This window comes from Phascolarctos cinereus, unplaced genomic scaffold, assembly GCF_003287225.1.
Source record: "Phascolarctos cinereus isolate Bilbo 61053 unplaced genomic scaffold, phaCin_HiC Scaffold_2;HRSCAF=192, whole genome shotgun sequence".
In the NCBI taxonomy this organism is placed as follows: domain Eukaryota; kingdom Metazoa; phylum Chordata; class Mammalia; order Diprotodontia; family Phascolarctidae; genus Phascolarctos; species Phascolarctos cinereus.
The window spans coordinates 304,132,735-304,156,212 of NW_027555625.1; positions in this window are offsets into that span (position 1 = coordinate 304,132,735).

Here is a 23,478-nt window from a genome sequence, read left to right on the forward strand (position 1 = left end):
TTCTGTAAAAATCAGCCAATGCAACAGTTATCATTATATGCAAGATACTACACCTAGTCTCCCACCTCTGCAAAAGAGATAGGGTCTTGCACTAATTTTAATCTCTTTTTATCAACTGTATCTTTCCTTGCTGCTTTAAATATGACCAACTCACTTCCATTCTTAAAAAACCCTTAGATGATCCTATCATTGCCTCAAGCTTCTTTCCTATATCTATTTTTCCTTTCATAGCCAAACAGACAGAAAAAGCAATTTATACTCCATGCATCTATTTTCTCACTTCACACTCATTTCTCAACCCTTTTGATCTGGCTTTCAATATGATCATTCACCTAAAACTGCTCTCTCCAATGATCCCTTAACTGTCAAATCAGATGGTATTTTCTCAGTCCTTGTCACTTTCTTGACCTCTCTAAAGCATTTGACACTGTTGGCCAGTCTTTTTTCCTAGACATCTTCTCCTCCCTGGTTTTTTATCACACTTCTCTCTCATTTCCCTCCTTCTTGTCTAGCATCTCCTTTACAACTCATCATTCTTAACCCATCCCTATGTGTGGGTATGCAGTATTCAGAGTTCTGTCCTGGGCTCTTTTTATTCTATCTCCAAAGTTTCTCTAGGTGATCTCATCAACTACCATAGCTTTAACTATCAGTTCCATACAAATGACATACAGACTTGTCTTCACAGTCCCAGTCTGTCTCCTAAATCACTCTTACCTCATCGAATGCTTCTTGGACATCTCCAAATGAGTGTGCCACTGACATCTCAAGCTCAATGTGTCCAAAACAGAACTAATCGTCTCTCTGTCCCACCTTCAAAAAAACAAAATATCTCTTCCCAACTTCACTACTTTATGGAGGGGACCACCATTCTTCTAGTCATCCATTTTCACAACCTCAGAATCATCCCTGACCTTTCTCTCACCCTTGACATTCAAATGGTTGTCCCTCTTGTGAATTCTGCCTCAGTGATCTCTCTCACACCCATTTCCTTCTCTTCGCTTACATGGCCGCCATCCTAGTTTATCTCTTGTCTGGATTATTGTGATAGTCACCTTATTAATCTTCCTGTCTCCAGCATCTCTTTTCTCCAATCCATCCTCCGAACAGTTGCCAAAGTGATGTTTCTTTTTTTTTTTGATATTTTATTTTTTCCAATAACATATAAAAACAATTTTTAACGTTTGTTTTTAAAATTTTGAGCTCCAGATAATCTCCCTTCCTTCATCCCTTCCCCCCTCCTTGAGACGGCAAGCAATTTGATATGTTATACATGTGTAGTCACGTAAAACATATTTCCATATAAGACACATTGCAAAAGAAAGCAAAAACCAAAAAAAAAAAATCACCCATCTCACACACACACAAGGAAAAAAGTATGTTTCAATTTGTATTCAGACTCCATCAGTTCTTTCTCTGGAGGTGGAGAGCATGTTTCATCGTGAGTCCTTTGGAATTGTCTTGGATCATTGTATTGCTGAAAATAGCTAAGTAATTCACAGTTGATCATCATACAATATTGCTGTTACTGTGTACAATGTTCTCCTGGTTCTGCTCACTCAAAGTGATATTCCTAAGCACAGGTCATTCTCCCACTCTAGAAGTGCCAGTGGTTCCCAATAGCCTCTAGAACAAAATGCAAACTCTCCTGGCTTTTGAAGTCCTTCATGAGGGGTGGCTTGGTGGTGCAGTGGATAGAGCACCGGCCCTGAAGTCAGGAGGACCTGAGTTCAAAGCCGGCCTCAGACCAAACACATGACACTTTCTAGCTGTGTAACCCTGGGCAAGTCAGTTAACCCCAATTGCCCAAAAACTAAATAAATGAATGAATGAATGAATGAATGAATGAATGAATGAATGAATGAACAAACAAACAAATAAATAAATAAATAAAGTCCGTCATAATCTGGCTCTTGCCTACCTTTCCAGGCATGTGGTATATTGTTCTCCTTCACACACCTTATATTCCAAACAGAATGGCCGATGTGCTACTGTCCACATAGGACATTCCATTGTTGGACCTACCTTTATAAGATCTAGAATCCATTTCTCCCTCAGCTCAGCCTCATAGAATCCCTGGCTTCCTTCAAAGCTCAGCTCAAGGACCACCTTCTACAATAAAATTATCCTTATTCCCTACCCCAATTCCAGCTAGTATCCTCCCATCAGAAATCACTTTGTATATACTTTGAATTGCCTATACACATGCTGTTTCCCTCTAAAAGAATGCTTCATGTTTGTTTTTGTATTTAATGTCTAACACTGTGACTGGCACATAGTAAGTACTTGATAAATGCTTATTAAATTTAATGGTCTCTCCCTTCTCTAGATTTATGCACCTATGAATTCTGGTATGTATTATATCTTTATTTCTCTCTTTGATTTCCCTAGGGCACAGGCCCACTTTCTGGGTCAAAGGCTAATGAATGACAGTTTACCCCCTTTTCTTGCATAGTTCCAAACTGATATCTAGAATGGTTGGATTCAAGTGCTGTTTAGACTGTGCTATGTTACCTTCTTTAAACACTGCTCAGTAAGTATTTGTTGATGAATCCAAGCATTGGTTGGTTTTACAGAAATGGCTTTTTTTTTCTCCCTATCTTTTAAAATTCTTTTTTTTTCTTTTTAACAACGGGTGGCTTATTGGAAGGGAAAATGGGAGGCAAAGGGATAGGTTCAGAATGATGGTGATATATAAAAACAAAAAAAAAAGAATAGAAATTAAAATATTAAATGAAAATTAGGGAAAGAGAAGAGATGGGAAGGATCAAGGGCACAAACTCTCTAACTTGTGCTAATAGAGTCTGGGAGAAGGGCCACCTCTTTCAGAATGGAGCAAAGGAGAGAAAAGTGTGTGTGTGTGTGTGTGCGCGTGTGTGTGTGTGTGTGTACATATGTGTGTGTGTGTGTTTCTGTAGGGCTGTCCAGTGATGTCAAAATGATTTGGAGTGCAGGGTTGGAGAGAAAAAGGGAATTGGGATGGAAGGCCCATACAATGATCATTTCCAAAGCACTCTTCACAGTGCTCTACTCTACCCAGACCACCTCTTCCCTAGCTAGAGAATTTCCTCAGTAAACTGCTCTTTGGCTTGCTTAGTCTGGAGGATGGTGGACAGGGCAAAAGAGGTTACATATTTTATCTTTAGGCCATTATATCGAGAGTGACTGTGCTAGTGATGGTGAATTGGTGTTTTCTTTTTGTTTTGTTTTGTTTTGTTTTTCCTGCTGGATCTATGATTTCAATAGTATATAGGAAACTGCCTTTACCAATCTAGATCAGCACTGTTCTGTAACTCTAGGTCTTAGAAAGTTGCCTGGGGCACTAGGAAATTAAGCAATTTAATGCTTCCCTTCTGCACAAAAAGTATGTGTTAGGCTGGACCTGAGCCTAGGTCTTCCTAATTCTTAAGCCGATTTCTTTATCCACTACCCCATAAACCACTTGCCTTGTTTCAGATTCTGCCTGTGATACTTCCTTGTTATATGACCATGGGCAAGGCATTTAACCTTTTTGTTTCCTTAACTATAAAATGGGGCTATCACCCACTGTGCCTGTTTGTAAATTTTAAAGAGTTAGGATGATGATTATTTCAGTTATCTGGGCCTCACTTTCAGTAATTGCTGAGTGGAAAGAAAAGAGAGATGCTAAGAAAGTAAATGTCAAAATAATGCAAGGAAATACTTTTGCTTTCCCAGAAGATGGCCTACAACTTAAAGGTGTTATATTATCCTGGCTTCCCTGGGAAGAGCTTTAAGTAATAGTCTTATTATATATTTATTTATTATTATATTTTTTGCAGTGGAAAGAACAGTGAACTCAATGTCACTGACATTGAGAGTTCCAGGCCTAGTTGTGCTATTCAGAGACCTCAGGAAAATATAGAAAAGACTTAATAGAAAACCCAGGCTCGAAATCTGGCTCTGTGCCACCCCGAGCAAATCACTGGACCTCTCTCAACCAAAGTTTCCTCATCTGTCAAATGATGGAGCTTGACTGGATGATCTCTAAAATCTCTTGGATGTAAGAAGTTCCCTGAGGTCAAAGGCCATTTGGTTTTTATCTTTATGGTCTCCAATCCTTAACATAGTGCCTAACATATAGATGGCACTTCACTAATGTTTGTTGAATGAATGAATGTAAACCTATGATTATATGATCTTTCAGTCTCAGTTCCCTTCTCTGTAAAACTGAGGGCAAAAATGATGCCACTGCATCCTTCTCAGAGCTGTTCTGAGGAAAGCATCCCGTTCACCTTAAAGAGCTACAGAGCTAAGAGCCCCTGATTTTTGTTGTTGTTGAGTCAGAAAGCTTTATGGAAACATGAGCTGTGATAATTTGTGTTATTGTTTCTGACATTCCCTTGCCAAAATTTTGCTAACAGGAAGCCTTTTCTGAAATGCCCAGCCAAGAGTTTCTTATTTTCAGTTGTTTATTTATTTCCCCTCCATCTACTTGGGAACAAACTGACCTTGGAGCTAGAGGAAAAGAGGAGGGGGCAGTTAACATTAGCTAATTAGGATCACCGTGTTCAGTAAACATTTACAGATTTCTTTCCTCATTCCCCTTCTCCATGCTCAGCCAGCCACCCAGCCTCCCACCCCATCTCCCTCCCTTTCCAACAACACACACACTCTCTCTCTCTCTCTCTCTCTCTCTCTCTCTCTCTCTCTCTCTCTCTCTCTCTCTCTCTCATACACACACCCCTCACAAGCTCCCTGGGGACCCAGCTAGCTCACCTAGGAAAGGTCTCCAAGGCATGACTGTTCTACTCATCCCTAGTTCCAGCATTCTGAGAGAAGTGGAAAGTGGGGCTTGGCAGGAGTCAGCACCCTAGGAATGCCAGGGTAGAGGTGGGGGATAACACCCCCCAAATCAGACTGGAGTCCCTTACATTTTGGAAATGGGGGCAGGGTGGAGATTTTAGCTGAGATCTCTTTCCAAGCCAGATTTGTTTCCTCAGAGAACATTTAAGAACTTGCCTGGTTCAATGATTTTTCCCTGGAAGCTCCCTGAGTTGGCTAGTCCAATTCTGCTGATTCAGGGGTTTGAGACTTTCCGCCTTTTCCTGCCCCCACTTCCTTACATTCCAGAATGAGAAAGGAGGCTTCTAGGGCCTAAAACTTAATTGTTTTCCAAGCATAAGATGTGGTTACACCAGCTATGGCTATCTACTTAGCAAGCTGCAAGATCCTCCAGAGAAACCCCTAGTGAGAGAGGCTGAGGACTAGGAGAGAGGAAATCTGTCTCTGACCTAGAGCAAGTCACTGCCCCTCTCTGAGGCCTCAGTTTCTCAATCTATAACAATATGCAATTAGACTAGTTTCTCACTAAGCTCACTTTCACCCTGAAGTTCTATGACTCCATGAGATAAATATCTTCACAACTGGGCACTAAATAAAATCTGTCTCTAACTGTATGCTGTCATGGAAATCATGCTGTATTATACAGGGAGGCAGAAAAGCAGGGGAGTCTATTGGAATGATCATGACATTTGGAGTCAAGAGGATCCAAATACAATTTCCACTTCCGGTGTTTATTATACCTTTGTGACAGCAAGTCACTTAACTGCCCGGTGCCTCAATTTCCTCATCTGTAAAATAAAGAGGTCCGATGAATGACTTGAAGGTCTTTTCCTGGGCTAAATCTGTGAGCCTATTATGGCCTAGGTCCCTTGTATCTGTACATCTGTGATGATCTAAATTCAAATCAAAGTTTTGACACTTACCAGCTACATCAGAGAGGTCACAGGTGACTAGAAGGTTCCTTAGAAATCATCTTATCTAACTCCCTCATTTCACCAAGGAGAAGAGCTTTGAGGCCCAGAGAGGAGAAATAAGTTGCTTCTACACAGTGCCTGGATAAGCACTAGAAAGAAGAACTAATAATTACCTAATTGCCTATCTCAAAGTATTGGGGGTGGGGGTGGGGAGAAACACAGGCAGGAGAGGGGTGGGATCCGATGTTCTTTGCAAAGCTGTCAAAGGACCACAGAAATGTGAATGTGAGTTGCTATTCTTATTATTTGTCCCGGAGAATCATCCCACTATTCATAATCACATGGAAACTTCCCAAAAGCAAGCTTCTGAATAGGAAATGTCAGTTCATTTAGCCTGTGAAGAAGCTTCAGTTGATTCAGGATGAATTAACTTTTCAGGAAAGCAGTAGAATGGTCTGAAGAAACCCTGAAAGACAGCCCTTTATTTGTGGAAGCCAGGTGAGTGATTATCAGCTCTGGGAGCACTGGAGCCTAAATTAAGAAAGTAATTTCAATGTGTGACTATCTCTAAGAATAATTACTGGTTAAAATAATTATAGGTGGAGCCAAAATTACAGTGGAATTAAAGTAGAAGGTGGCAGAAGCAAGACCTATTGAATTGCAATGCTGTCCCCTTCACAAAGTCTTTCCTGATCTCCCCAACTGGAAAGATCCTCCTTTCTGTGAACCTCTTGTAGCACTTTGCATGTATCTGTCATGCTTTTAATTGTGTGTATGTCTGTCATTGTTATCTGGGTACATGCCATAGTAATAGGTAACATTTATATAGCACTTACTAAGTGCCAGGCAAGGTGCTAAGTGCTTTAGAATTATTATCTCATTTGGTCCTCATAGCATTCCTAGGAGGTGAGTGTTATTATTATTTCTATTTTACAGATGAGGAAACTGAGGCAAACAGAGGTTAAGTGACTTGTCTAGGGTCACACAGCTAGCAAATATCTGAGGCTGGATTTGAACTCAGATCTCCCTGATTCCAGGCTGAAGCTCTGTTCACTGAGAGAAATTACTATTTCTCTCCTATATCAATAACCAATTAATGGGGGGGGGACACACCAGATTTTTTTCCTTTCTACTTCCTTATTCAAAGCCCAGTCTCTCATGGGCATTTCTGACCCTGCCCAAAGAATTTACCCCACCTATCTAGGTAAAATACTTACCCCACTATGGTTCATTGTTCATTGACTAGGTGGAGGATAGATCCTTTAGTACAGGTGGGAGTGGTCTGGCTTGAAAGGAGTCTCTCTTTGTCTATGGCTGCCATGATCAAAATCTTGTTCCCAGCCTTCCATTAGAACAGGCCCACTTCTCATTAAAATATTCATGGTGTCATTAATTATTAACCAATCCGAGTTGATTTCTGTCTGCCACTCTTCCAACAGTCTATAAGCATTGAACACCTACATGATTTTCTTTGGTTTAGGAGAGAAAACCAAATGACCATCATTTTATTAATTATCTGCTGGCCATAATTAATAAAACTGATTATTAATTACCCAGAAATTATGCCTCTCAGACTCTTCATTCACCTACTATTTGTCTACATTCACACCACTATGAGCCTTAGTCCCCTAATTTACACTATAAACTCTAGAGCCAGGGTTGTGTCAGAGTCTTACCTTCTACAGGAAGCCTTCTCCCTCTTAATTCCAATGTGTTCCCTCTGTTAATTATTTCCTATTTTTTCTGTGTATAGCTTACTTGTATATATTTGTTTGCATGTTGTCTCTCTCATTAGATTATAAGCTCCTTGGAGGCAGGGACTGTCTTTTGCATCTTTTTGTATCCATAGCACTTAGCATAGTGCCTGATACATAGTAGGTACTTAATAAATGTTTATTGATTGATTGATTGGTTGTGTGTGTGTGTGTGTGTGTGTGTGTGTATGTGTGTGTGTTACCAGTGCCTTATATGGTACCTTACTTTTCAATTCAGCAAGGATTTGTAAAGTACCTACAAAGTTAAGGCACAGTCCTGAGCATATGAAGAAAAAAATGAAATACTCCCTGCTTTATGGTTTTGTTGTTGTTTAATTGAATCGAGCAGGTTGCATGGCCCTTTTTCATTTAAGTTATTCTTTCTACTGTATGTTTCCATGTTCCTGTCCTTTAAAAGCAAACATCGTGGAATCTCTGAGTTGGAATGGAACTTGGAAGTTATCTATCAATCAATCAATAAACATTTATTAAGTACCTAATACATTCCAAGCACTATGCTAGGCACATCAGATACAAAGACCAAAGTGAGACAGACCGTCCTTACCCTTAAGGAATTTATATGGGGAACAAGGGCCTGGCAGAGACATTTTTGAAAATAAGTAAGTCAAGTCCAACCTGTACCTGAGCAAGAATCCCTTCTATATTATCCTCAACAAGTGGTCATTCAGCTACTGTTGGAAGACTGCCTGAAATGGGAAACTCACTGCTTTGTTTGGCAATGCTAATTGTTAGGAAACTCTTTCTTATACTTCCATTCCTCAAGGGATCTCACCCAATGTGCCTTATCATTCTATGCAATCAATTCTAGTCCTAGTTCTGTAAATCCTTCACAGGGGGTTCACCCAATACGCTGGGTGAGGGCCTTCCTTCTTTGCGTAGAAATCTGTCTCCTTGTAGTTCCTAGCTTTGCCCTGTCTCTTTGCTGGTTTGGGAGTCGGGACAATCACATCCTGGCCTCAGGGATCAGTCGTTTCCCTTCCTACCTCTCCTCATTACTAACATAGGCCCTGGAAAAGAAAGAGTCAATCTGGGGAGGGGAAAGGATGAAAGGAAAATGGAGGGAATGGGCTTGAGACCAAGAGGAGCTGGGAATTTCCTAGCTTCGGGCCCATCCGCAAGCATTTCCAAACAGGCTCTCTGGAGTCAGCCTGTGGAATGGAGAGATTCCGATTCTGTCCAAGCAGGACTCAGCTTGGGCGTCAACCTTAGCTGAGCCAATACCAGGGAACTATTTGGGCTTAAAAGGAAAGCATAGCTTATCTTCCAAACCAAAGCACAGAACTTAATGTTACATTTGAAAAAAGAAAACAAAAATGATACTTCAGCGGCTCTACCCCCTACCCCCAACCACACACATACACACCTCACCTCTACTGTTCCCCAATCAGATTATTATCTGAACTGGACAAATGGCTGGCTTCCTGACAACCTTTCCCCTAGCTGGTTCTGGAAAGAGAAGTTTGCCCGTTTTGAAACTTCCTCTTGTCTTACGGCTATCTGAGCAGCCGCTATTTACCAAAAATGGCCAGCAGGGGGCGGAGTGGGCAAAGTGAAAGGAAAAAACTCTTACTTTTAAAGGGAGAGAAAAGTTGTTCAAACCACTGCTTATAAATGATGTGGCTGGTGTCCCCACCCATCTGCTCACATGTACATACCATGCACACCTACAGTAAGAATTGTGTGTATATACATATTAAATACATACACATTTGTGTATGATTGAAGAACTCAAGTGGGAAAAGACTAAATATTTAAAGGAAAACTCACAGAATTACATTATCACAGAATATTTGAGCTGGAAGGGACCTTAGAACACAGAATATTTAGAACACAAAACATGGGAAAATTGGAAACCATCTTAAAACAGAATTTTAGAACATGGAAACCTAGAGCTGGAACATGAAACCTTAGAGAATATTTAATGTAAGGTTTCATTTTATAGAAAAGGAACTGAAGCCCAGAGAGGACATTAATAACTCACCCAAGGTCACACAGATACTAAATAACAGTTCCAAGATTTGAACCCTGATCCTCTGGTCCTCTGACTTCTGCTCCAATACCCCGTCCCTTCTCTCAGGAAACCTATTTTGGTACTCTAAATTACTACTGCGCCTACCCCAGAAATTACTTTACATATGTTTGTATGGTTTCTGTCATGATTCTGTTTTCCTTTTAAGGCTGGAGACTGGCTTTCTATCTGTATATTTACCAATGTTTGTTGAATGAATAACTGAATTCACCCCCTGCTCCCCTAGAGCATCAGCGGACTTGTATTAGGCTTATATTTTTGTAACCAGAAGAAACAGAAGTTATAAAAATGCTGCTTCTGTTCAAATGTCAGGAAAACTTAGTCATAACAGGCACTAAAGGGAAGGCTACTGAAAAGGAATGGAAAAAAAAAAGCTCACAACAAAGGACTCCGCAGCTTAGATTGAGTTCTGGAAAGTGATTCTCCTCCTAGGGTGAGGCCCCACCTCACTGGAATTGGTGCAGCTGAATTTGTTGTTGGAGAAGGGGAAGAATGACACACTGGAAAAGGGAGCCAGTCTGGGGATTCCTCTTATGTATGGGGTGGAATAGGTAGCAGCTGAGGCCTCTTCTGACTGAAATTCTGTGATTTTGTGCTTCTTTGGTGACCTTGCATACCTTTGCAAAGGGGCCACAAGCATCAAGTTAATAATCATAACCATTCTTCTGGAGGTCAGATTTCCCATCATCTCATACAGAATACTACTGTGATCTCAAATCCAGATGACATGAAACAAGCTGTGAATGCTGGTATAATATAACAAGGAGTTCTGGGTCTGAGTACTCTTTACACAGGAAGAGTGGCTTTACACAGGAGATGGCTTGTTTCAGGCAGGTCAAACCACCAACATTGCCTTGACCACCATCTCCCTTCAGCTCAGGATCCTGAACCCACAAGCTTTTGGAAGAGCAATGCTTACAGCCCTGTGCCCATAGCCATCCTGCTGGGAAACAACTCCTATGGAGATACAACCTGGGTTTATTGGGAAATAGGATGCCTCACAGCTTTAACCATCCAAGTTTCCTATTAAACTAATTCTCCTATGCTAATGTAACCACAGAGCAGGGCTTTTTAAACTTTTTTGTGTTGTGGACTCCTTTTCACAATGATGTGCTTTCAAAAAAAAATTATAACTTGTAGGAAATGTTAAATTTCAGGTCAGAGGTTAGTAGAAGTGAAAATGTAATATTTTTCACATCCAAGTTCAGACTACCTGAACTCGCCTGTGAACTCCAAGTTAAGAACCCCTGCCATGGAGTAATGTGACATATAAACAAACTGCCTGTGATCCAAATGAGTGTCACCCTCCAAAGTCGTCCTCTTGGGAGACTGTACACTTCTTCCAACAAATCTGAATTGCTTAGAAGTTCAGAGGACCTGGGTACCTCAGAGTTCAACTTCTTCATTTTACAGATGGAGAAACTGAGGCCTAGAGAGTTTGTGACTTATACTTATCATAAGTAGAAGAGCTGGGATTTGTACCTTCTCTGACTCCCAATCCAGAGCTCTTTCCACTATACCTCATAGTCTCTCCCACTACTCCATTTCTGGAAATTCTCTCTGGAAGTAGGTGTCAGCTGCTGGGCATTCCTGGGACATGGTGACTGGAGTTCAGAAGACCTGGGTTTGTGTCCAAGCTCTAGCACTGACAAGCTGTGTGACCACAGAAGGCAGAATGAGGATTTTCCTCCCCACCCAGCAGATTCCCCTATTACTCACCCAAGCAACAGGATCCACAATATCTACTTCCTCTGCCATTGCTTAATTTCTTTCTAAGCAGAGAGAAGGAGTAATGTGACCAGAAGGAGTGGCCTTGATGGGGGATGGCACAGTCCAGTGGCCTCTATTCTTCATTTCTTTCAGAGGACCTACCCACAGCCCACCCATACTCATACACTGAGAAATACTCTACTGTTAACTGCCATATCTCTTCACTGTCCTAGTAACTAGTTTATCAACTCAGTCCTATAAATAACGCACTGAGTTGAGGTCTTAAATAGGTATGACATGCTCACAACTGCCTGGCATTAGGCAGTGCTGGGCAAGCATAAGGGCAGAGGGAGGAACATGGAAAAGACCGTAACAGTGGGGGAGCATAGAGCATCATGGGTCATTACTTCAGGAAAAGGTTTTCCTCAGGAAGAAGCAATTTTTAAAACCTTAAACAGGAAGCCCATTTTCCGTGCTTGGATTCATTTCTCTTTCCCTTGAATGACAAGAAGAAAAAAAAAGGCAGTGGAGAAAGTTTTGAGCTAGACATCAGATCTGTGTTTAACTCAAAGCTCTGCCGCTAGTTTGCTGTGTAATCTTAGGGAAGTCGTTTTACCTCTTAGGCCTTGGTCTCCTCATTTGTATTATGAGGAGGGGTTGACCCCTGGTATTCTCTAAGATCTCTTTCAATTTGATATTTTATGGTTTTATAATTCTGAATGTTACGCAAGGACATTCCACAAATTAAGATTTATCTTGAAAATTATTTCCCTGGGGTATATTGTATAGACTTTGCTAGTAAAGAGTAAAACAAAGCTTGTGTCTGGCTCATCTCAGGCAAGAGGGACTGGAGAAAGATGCTAAACTAGGACATTGAGCAGTGACTGGAGGAAGTTGATGTGGAAGTGCACTGTCCATTTTTAGGGAGAGTAAAAGCCTGCAGAAGAGAGGAATGCTGGGAGATGGATATGTGAGCCAGGAGATCAACATTGAAAGCCTGAGACCAAAGCATTACCATAGGGCAGCACAGGATGGAAAAACAACTAAACAAAAATGCTCCTCCAATTCCATTCAACAAACATTTCTAGTACATACGAGGCAGAAAATGTCTCAATAAATATCTATCAGCTTAGCATTAACTGTCTTCTGCTGGCCAAAGACTAAAAAACAGAAGAGGGGAGGTGGCACAGTCTAGGGCAAAGACACTGGAGTAGAAGCCAGGCAATGTGGGCTCTGGTCCCAGCTTTACCACTAACCAAATGTGTGCCCTTGACCAAATCATTTCCTCCCTGCAGGCTTTACAATGAAGGGATTGCTACAACCCCTCTCAACTCATTTTACATTCTGAGGTCCCTTTCAGTTCTACCATTTTAATATACTGTTTCAAAGCCCCTTCTAGCTCTAATATTCTGTGTCCTAAGGTCTCTTCCAGGTTTAATAGTCTAACATTCTACATTTTCAAGTCTCTCTCAGTTCTAATATGTTATGATCTTAAAATCCTAATTAATGAGTGCCTACCATACATCTCTATCATTTAATCCTGCTTGCCTCAGTTCCTCATTGTAAAATGAGCTGGAGGAGAAAATGGCAAATGGGGTGACCTAAATGGGGTCACAAAGAGTCAGACACAGCTGAAACAACTGAATGACAACCATCCATCTCATCGCTGTGCTGTGCACTGGGAGGACCAGAAAAGAAGAAGAAGACATAATATTTGCTTCAACTTGGACTGCACTTGGCAAAGGATATTGGGTATGGGAAGTACTAGGCATTCAATAAACGCTGAGTTATAAAGTTTTAAATGGTATTTACATTCACATGCTACATGCCCTGAGTGGGGGGAGGGACTGGAGGGAAGGAGAGAATTTGAAACTCAAAATCTTTAAAATGAATGTTAAAATAAAGTATAAACAAAAAAATTAAGTGGTATATGCCCTGAAACAACTGCTCTGGCTGATAGGTTGTCATGGATTATTATCATAGCTCATAGTTTGAAAGCAGGGAGGGACCTAAGAGAGCAATTAAACCAAGGGCTCTCAGCACAAGGTCCACAAGGGAGTCTCTTCCCTCCTCCTCCTCCTCCTCCTCCCCCTACGAAGGCCTCATTTATAGATATCAGTGAGTCTATGAACTTGGATGTGGAAAAATTACATTTTTATTTTCACTGATTTCTAACTGAAAATTAGCATTTATTTCTTTAAAGACTATTTAAAGTGATTTAATTTATCATTTAAAATTATTTAAAAGTCTTATTCTGAAAAAGGGTCCATAGGCTTCAGCAGGCTGCCAAAGGGGTCCACGACCAAGAAAAATTAAGACATTCGATCCAGTCCAACCCCTTCACTTAAGGATAAGGCGCTTGAAGCCCAGAAGTAGTAAGTAGGGGTGAAATTCTGTAATAATTGTAAAGCACTTAGCACAGGGCTAGGCATATAGTGCATGCTATATAAATGTTAGCTATTATTTTATAGTACCTACTATACGCTAGGTACCGTGCTAAGTGCCTTGGCTAATATTATCTCACAACCCAACAAGATAGGTACTATTATTATACCCATTTTACAGTAGAAAAAAAAACTGAGGGAAACAGAAGTTAAGTGACTTCTGTCCAGGGCCACACAGCTAGTAAGTATCCAAGATGGGATTTTAACTCAGGTCTTCCTGACTCCAGGTCCAGTGCTCTAATCACTATACTACCAGCTACCTCGAGTCACAGACTTCAGATACAAACCCAAGTGTTCTGGCTCCAAATCCATGGCAGCATGGCAAATGTTCTTCTTCTGTTTCAGATTTTTATTCAATAGGAAAGGGCCCTGGGAATCCCTAGACTATGGAATGTAATGATCTTGGTATCTCTAGTTCTGATAAAGGCTCAGCTGGTGTCACCCGCTACAAAAGGTCTTTTGAACTAGATGTCCCTTACAGTCTTTTCCAGAGGCAGCTAGGTGGTGCAGTTGGATGGAGTACTGGGCCTGGAGTCAGGAAGACTCATCTTTGTGATTTCATATCTGACCTCAGATACTTATTAGCCGTGTGACCCCAGGGCAAGTCACTTAACCCTGTTTGCCTAAGTTTCCTCATCCATAAAATGAGCTGGAGAAAGAAAAGGCAAACCACTTTAGTATCTCTACCAAGAAAACCCTAAATGGGGTCTAGAAGAGTTGGGAACAACTGAAAAACAATAAGGTCTTTTCCAGTTATAAAACTGTGATCTTATGATATTGATCTTCTCCCCCACCAGCCAGGCATTAGTGCCTCCCTCAAAATGAATTCATATATTTATTTTGTACTTACCAACCTGTGTACATATTATTTCCCCTAGTGGAATGTAACTTCAATGAGGGAAGAGAACTATTTTGTTTTTGTATCCCCAGCACCAAGCATGATGTCTGAAACACAGCAGGTGCTTAATTAATGCTGAATTGGATTCATGTCTAGATATCACATTTTTGGCTAAAGTATGTTCAAAGGAGGGTAATCAGAACTGGAAGCTATGACATACAGGACTGGCTGAAGTAGGTAGTTTGGCCTAGAAGAGAAAAAGCTGGGTGTAGAGAAGAAGTTGTCCTCAAATATTTCACATGCTACTGTGCGGGAGAGGAACTGGGTCTGCTTGGCCCCAGAGGACAGAACAAGGAGTGCTAGGCTAAAATTGCAGAGAACTTTTTCATGTAAGAAATGCACTAACAAATAAAACTGACCAAAAGTGGAATGGATCGCTTCAGAGGAAGAGAGAATACATGTGGAGTGCTTTGCAGAACCTTAAAACACTATCTAAGTGCAACCTATTATTTTTAGTAATAATTAATTATAATTAGCAATAACAACAACAACAATAATGTCCCCATTATTAGAGGTCTTCAAGGACAGCCTGGATGGCCACTTGTTGAGGATATTTTAGAGAGGTTTTCTGATCAAATTTGAGTTAGATTTGAGCAGCTACATATTGCAGTGCTGAACTTGAAGTCAAGAAGACTCATCTTTGTGGGTTCAAATCTGTCCTCAGACACTTCCTAGCTGTGTGAGCCTGGGCAAGTCACTTAACCTTGTTTGCCTCAGTTTCCTCATCTGTAAAATGAACTGGAGAAGGAAATGGCAAACTACTCCAGTATCTTTCCCAAGAAAACCCCAAATGGGGTCATGAAGAGTCAGCACTTGACCGAAGAAAAAAAAAGGCTGAACAACTGAATGGGTTAGATTCAGTAATATGCTGGTAAATATTTAGCAACTGGCTTGCCAAAAAAAAAATAGTATGCATGACACACTTTTAAGTGAAATCTGTATTATTAACATTTTCCCCAACACATTCTTAAGTCTGGACAATCAACAAAAAAAATCAATCAAGTCCTTATTTTGTAGTTTGCTGATTTTGGAGGTGTAAATATTCACACTGAAATTTCAACAATGGCTCTGGTTACAGCTGTTTCCAGCACACCCCTGGTTGGACTAGATGACCTCTGAGATTCCATGATTATATGTCCAGGGCCTGGGTAACCATCTGTTACCCAGAAAAGTTCTTCAGTACTTCCTCTGGCTAACTAATTGCCACTATGCTCCAGTGAGCACCAGTTGTTTAGAGAAGTTAGCATTTTTCCGGTCAGCTCATCATTTAAAGGGGGGGAGTGTGAGTCCCATGACCCACCTGAGAAAGATTCCCTTCCAAATTCAATTCAATGAACATTTATTAATTGCTTACCAGAAGGGATCATAGAGATCGTCTAGTTATAGAATCCAAGGCTGTTGGGCTGGAAAAGACAAAAGATTATTTAGACCAGAGGTTTCTAACTGCTTCTTTAGCTGTTTGGTGGAGCCTATGGAGTAACCCCCTTCTCAGATGAATGTTTTAAATGCATAAGATAAAATACATAGAATTACAAAGGAAGCCAATAATATTGAAACAAAAATATAATTTCCCCCACCCAACTGCATGGAACCCCTTTTGAAATCTATCCATGGTCTGATTCTAAGTTAAGAACCTCAGATCGAGACCAAAGAGAGGGTAAATACTTTGCTCAAGTTCACATAACGAGTTAGTTGAAGAATCAGCCCCAAAAGAAAAGTCTTGTGCATCCCAGGTTAGGGCTCTTTCAATTATACCAGACTACCTCTTACTGTGTTCTAGGTGCAGTATGAGATACAAAGAATTTAAGTCAGCTCAGTGGTGCAGTGCATTAGAGTGCTGAGCCTGGAATCAGGAAGGTTCATCTTCATGAGTTCAAATCCAGCCTCAGACACTTAGTAGCTATGTGACCCTGGGCACTCTGTCTGCCTCAGTTTCCTCATCTGTCAAATGAGCTGAAGAAAGAAATGGCAAATCACTCCAGTATCTTTACCAGGTAAATCCCAAATGGGGTCCTGAAAAATTAGACACAACTGAAAACAATAAACAGCAAAATACAACACCAGAGAGTTTACAACCAAATTGGAAAGGTATACTTCAATGAGTCTTGCATTTCTTCAAAATGTGCATTCCCTTAAATGGTGACCAATTGAATGACCCCTTAAATCATGACCAATGCATTCCTTCTCATCCTGTGCAACTCTTGTCTATGTCTTCCTGAAAGGTCCCCACAGGGAACCCACACAATACAATGGGTATATTCCTTTAGGTCTCAATATTTTGCTGGAGCCAATGTAGCACACCCCTCTCTCACCAGCTGTTATCTGTTATCTCTTACTCTTGGCTGAGGCAGTGATTAGACTCTATTTGTCTTTTAATGAAGACTGATTTAGGTAATTTCTGTAGGGAATCATGATAGTCCCTATTGATATCCAATATTTTATTCATTTCCTATATTCTACTTCAAGAGCTTGTTTAAATAGGCCAGTTTGGAGTTATTTTGGTTGCCATATTTCTCATTTTTCTTCTTAAAATTTGGTGTTGATTTTGTTCTTTGTACTAACAAGTCAATAACCTATCTGAACACAGATAACTGATTTGGAAGTTATTCCAATATAAGTAATGAGTTACTTTTTATCCATTAATACAATCAATTTCATATTTTGTAATGTTAGTATTGGCCACGTCCAGCATCTCCCATCTCTCTTTTTGAAGAATGTATTCATGATATACATGTATGAGGCTTCTATGTAGCCCATATGCTTTTGACTTCTTTCATTTTTTGATCCTACACCACACTTTCCAATGTATTTTTCACCATCATTCCCTATGCCTACCTTTTCAATGAAGTTGATAATTACTAACTTATATGTTGACTTAATTTATCACTGTCTTCATAGAATTTCTCTATCTTTTTATCCTCTATATGGTGGTCTTTTTGCTCCTGTTCATAACATAGTCATCACTGTAAAGTGAGATGACCAGATGTCCCATAAATTTATGTTTCTTCTTGCCTTTGGATACATTGTGACACTAACCCTACTCTCTGCCTTTTCAAGGAGAACGTGTGAGTCTTCCTTTTGTTTAGGCGCAATTTCCTTTTATCTTTTGGCTTCATTGCAAGAATGTCAATATCGATATGACTTAGTTCTTCCAGCAATATGTTGACTCATTGGTCAATGGATAAGGATTTCACATTTCAAGTGCCAACAGTTACTAATGTTTGTAGCTTATCTAAAAGCTATATGATTCTTGGCACCAGCTGCCATTTTCCTGCCACCCTCCCAATGTCACTGCAGAAGGAAAGAGCTGTATAGGACTAAGGATAAACTCATATTTGTCTTTATTTCATGGGCTGCCTTGTCCAAATAATTCACCTAGTGTCCAATCTTCTGGTGAAGGCCCTCTCCATACTAAACTAACCTAGTCTTTGGCCTATAGATGTGGATACACACACACACACACACACACACACACACACACACACACACACTCCCCCATTTATCTATTTATTGTTGTTCAGTCATGTCCAACTCTCTGTGACCCCATTTTAGGGTTTTCTTGGCAAAGATACTAGAATGGTTTACCATTTCCTTTTCCAGCTCATTTTACCGATGAAAAACTGAGGCAAAAAGGGTAAGGTGACTTGCCCAGGGTCACACAGCTAGTAAATGTCCGAGGCCAAATTTGAACTCAGGAAGATGAGTCTGAGCTTGGGCTCAACATTCTATCCACTGTGCCACCTTGCTGTCATATATATCTATATAGAGACATATATATTCATATTACGTGTATATGAATACATATGAATATATGATACATATGAGTATATATGTCTCTATGTAGATATACAAACTTATATAGTTTTATATATGTGTGGTATATATGTATATTTATACATATATGTTGTTTGTCTTTCATTTCAAAGAGGACCAATGATGTCAGAGTGTGATGTCTTATGGGTGAATTGGATTTAAGTGAGGCAGAATTGCACAAAGTCGTCAACCTCAAGGGGCAGTTAGGCTGTGAAGTGGTTAGAGCACCAGCCCTGGATTCAGGAGGACCTGAGTTCAAATCTGGCCTCAGACACTTGACACTAACTGTGTGACCCTGGGCAAGTCACTTAATTCCAATTGCCTCACCAAAAAAAAGAAATTAACAACAATTAAAAAACAAAGTCTTCAGCCTCAATCTCTCTTCCAAATTCATCGAAGTCCAGTGGCAAGACAAAACTCAGCACGATTGGTGATGGACCAGGGTGCAGTGGATGACTTTGGCAACTTCAGTGTCTGACCAAGGTCTACGCACAGTGCCTATTTCAGGGGCTTTCAAAGTTGTTTTCATTCACCCATTTCACCAGGGGAAGTCTTCACATGCTTGGGGTAGATGCATGCTACAGCTTCTTGGAGCCACAAGGGTGAGTTGGGCAAAAGTGGACACCAAAGGTAGATGAGCAACTCTCATCCTCGTACCAGAGATGCTAGTTTTCCATGAACATCCACTATACATATATACACATACACACACACACATACACACATACACACATACACAATTGCCGTACACAAATAAAAAGATAAATAAAGTTACCAGGTTATAGTTACTGAATGACCAATGAAGGGCTGCACTAAGGGCTACAGATGAGATGGTCAGAGAAGAGAGGTCACATTGGACTGGGTTGGTCAGAGAAGGTTTCAGAGAAAGTGGGACTTGAACCAGAGCTAAAAGGCAGGCCAAGTAACTTAAGGGTTCACTTCCAGGCTACATGGCACCTATATAAGTGTACTAAGAATGTTGGCCTTAGAGTCATAAAACCTGGGTTTAAATCCTGATTCTGATATTTACTAGGAGAGTGTCTCTAGGCAAGTCATTTTCACCTTTATAAGCCTTTTTTTCACCATCTATAAAATTAAAAGGTTGAACTAGCTGGTCCAAAGGTCCTTCCCAGATCTCAATCCTATGATGCTAAATAAACCAATCTTTCTGAACCTCAGTTTCCTCATTTGTAAAACATGTATAATCACATGTGTACAGGATACTTACAGAGCTGTTGTGAGAAAAGTACATTAGGAATTGAAGTGCTATGACTATAGGAGTTACTTTTTATTGGTATTTTCCAAGCACATTACACTTTTGTTCATCCAAAACTCATTTTGGTTACATAAACATTAGTGAGTTGGTAGACCAATGTAGTCACCTTGTAGGATTGTGATAAACACATGAGCCACACCCCATGAGACATTCCAGGCTCATGTACACTCATATATACCTGTACTGTATGACTCAGACTTTACCATTTCTACTCCCAAAGCCAAGGCTCTCCAGAAACCTGGGGCTGGGCCAAGTTTTACCACCCAGACAAAGCCTCCAGGGTGAATTTGGTAACTTTCCAATATTCTATACAACTCACCCACACTTTATTCTCCACCAATCAATGATGTAAAAGTCCTGCCTTTTAACAAGAGCAGCTGACATTTCTATAGGGCCCTACTTCTATAAAGCTATTTCTGCCCACACCTGATTCTCCACCAACCAATTATAAAAATCCTGACTTATAATTACAGAAGCTAACATTTCTATAGAGCTTAGTAGTTTAGAAAGTACTCTCCTCAAGGCACCGTCTCACACTTATCAAGTTGGCTAAAATGATAGAAGAGGAAAATGACAAATGTTGGAGGGAGTATGGAAAAATCGGGACATTAATACTTTGTTGGTGGAACTGATCCAATCATTTTGGAGAGTAATGTGGAATTATGCCCAAAGAGTTATAAAACTGTGTATACCCTTTAACCCAACAATACCACTATTAAGTCTGTTTTCCAAGGTGATTAGGGGAAAAGGAAAAGAATTTAAATGTTCTAAAATATTTATAGTAGCTCCCTTTATGATTGCAAAGAACTAGAAATTGAGGGGATACCCATTAAAACAAACAAATTGTCCTAACCAAATTGTGGTATATGATTGTGGTTGAATACTACTATGTTATAAGAAATGATGAGCTGGTTGGTTTTAGAAAATCATGAAAAGACTTGTGTGAAATAATGAGGAGTTAAATGAGCAAACCCATAGGAATGTTATATACAGTAACAGCAATATTGTTCGAAGAACAACTGTGAATGACTAAGTTATTTTCAGTATTACAAATACTCAAAATCAACTACAAATTACCTATGAAGGAAGATTCTATCCATCTCTAGAGAAAGAATTGATAAATAGAATATTTGTGTAGATGTGTATGTATACACACATACATATATGTATATATGTGTACATATATATATCATATATATATATATATATATATATATATACTCACACATACATATCTGTGTCTAATGGTGGCCTTCTGTAGCAAGGTGGAGAGAGAAGAAGAAAAAATAAAAAGTATGCAGCAGAAAATGAAAGAAAACTCAGAGGGAGGCATAGAAAAGCAGGGTAGTTTTGAAAACAATGTGTAGCATTTATTACATAGTTTTTTTTTAAGTAAACAGTATGAAATGGAGATTCATGATTTCATATTGAATTCTCTTTTTGTGTTGTGCTGTGTACACGGAAATGTTTTTATCTTTTTGTCTTTAAGCTCAAAATGAATTGAAAAATTTTTAAAAAAGAAAGAAAAGCAGCCAGCCCTGGAGTCAGGAGGACCTGAGTTCAAATCCAGTCTCAGACCAGACACTTGATCTAGCTGTGTGACCCTGGACAAGACACTTAACCCAACTGCCTCACAAAACAAACAAACAAACAAAAAACAACAGTGCTCTTCTCACAAGGGAATAGGTAGTACAACTAACTGCCTTCATGCCAATTTCACAGAACAGTAAACTAAGGCTCAAAAAAGGAAATGACTTGGCCCACATCATACAGCTAGGAGTGTTAAATCTGGGATTTTAACCAGATATCCTGATTCAAAAGTCAAGACATTCTAACCCCACTTAGATTCTGGAAATCTGTGTCAGATCACCTCACAAATTCTTATAAACTGTGGCAAGGCAAACAGCTAATTTCAGGGACTCACATATGAAGTCTTAGTCTTACGTTGGCATCATGGAATGGAGGAAGGTACACTGGACAAAGAATCAGATAAGACTTCAGCTGCAATCTCAACTCTGACATTTAGTAGCTGTTTGGCTAGTTTTCAGTCTCTTCACCCCTCTAACGCTGGGTTTCCTCATCCATAAAATGAGGTAATAATACCTGCAGTACCTACTTCCCAGGGTCATTGTAAGGAAATCACTTTGTAAACCTTCAAGTGCTACAGAAATGTATGCTATTATTATGTAGTTGTGAATAATTCACTCCAAAATAGATCACAAAGTATTTAAATTGGATCAGCATGCTATATAATGCCATGGATGTTTCTGGCTATGGGTCACCATGACCAAAAAAATTCATCACTTAATGGGCAAAGTTCCAGTGATAAACCTGTTCATACTTAGTTAGGTTGTTCTCAAACAACAGATACAGTCTGTTCTAGGAATCATACCCAAAATCATTTCAGATTGTTAGGATCCACCAGCACTTGTACTCAGCTAGCTGGCATAGACTTCAAACATTCACAGTCTATCAAAATATTGGTGAAATGGCAACCTAGTGTAATCAAAAGCATGATAGCTTTAGAGTCAGGCAACATGCTAGGTTTGAATTGTGTCTCTACTACTTATTAATTAACTATGTGACCTTGGGAAAATAGTTTTGTCTCTTTGAACATCAGAATCACAGATTGGTAGAGCTAGAAGGAACCTAAAAATACAGCATCTTAGAACATATCAATCAACCAACAAAGATGTATTAAATATGTACTGTTTTCCAGGCATTGTGCTAGATACTGCATATACAAAAAAAAAAAACGGTGCCTGCCCTCAAGGAACTTCATCCTATAGGAGGAAGAAACATGTATACAAAGCATAAATAAAGCATATACAAGTATATATAGGCAGCTAGGGGTGCTAGAGCATGAGACCTGAGCTCAAGTTACTTAACTTCTATCTGCCTTAGCTTCTTCATCTGTAAAATGGGAATAATTAAAGCACCTATTTCCTAGTGTTGTTGTGAAGATAAAATGATATAATATTTGTAAAGCATTGTAAAAAACCTTAAAATGTAATATAAATGCTGGATATTGTTATTATACAAGCACAGATTTTTACAGCTGGAGACATCAGAACATAGATTAGAATATGAAGGGACTTTAGAACAGAGAATGTTAGAGCTGGAAGATACTTTAGTCCAATCCTTTCATCTGACAAAAGAGGAAATTAAGACTGAGAGGGGCAGTGACCTACCTAGGATCCACAGCCAGTTAGCAGACTTTGCACTACTTACCTCGAAGAGCTGTTGTGAGGAGAATGTACATAAAGTGATCTGTAAACTGTAAAGTGTTCTCTCATCATCAGTACTTTATCTGTAGCCCACTGAGGAGTTCCCCAGCATCTCACTGGTAGGTCGATCTGCATCTCCCCCCTACCAGCTGCTGCCCTTGTGACCAGGAAATTCAGAAGAGTATTTAGCTATTCTTCTGTATATACAGTTCAAACCATCAACATTCAGAAGAGCAACTAAGCCTAAAAGGTTCTCGACAACCTGGAAAATTCCTTCCAGTCCCAAACAACGCTTTCCAAGGCCATTCCAACAGTGCCCCATGACTAGACATGGAACAGTATTTCATCTGATGCTAAGACTCCAGAGACAGGAGTACATTTCTCTCCAATGTCCACGCCCCAGGCTCTTGTGGTTCAGGGCACAAATGAAGTCCTGTCCCAGGCTTAATTTGGTAAATATCACTGAAATTCAGGAGGGCAAGAACCAGCCAGATTTCAACATGAGTCACCTAAATAAGGTGTGGTGCCAGAGAGCTCAGGGATGGATTCCTTAATTTCCTAAAAATATAGTGTTCATCTAGAAAAATAG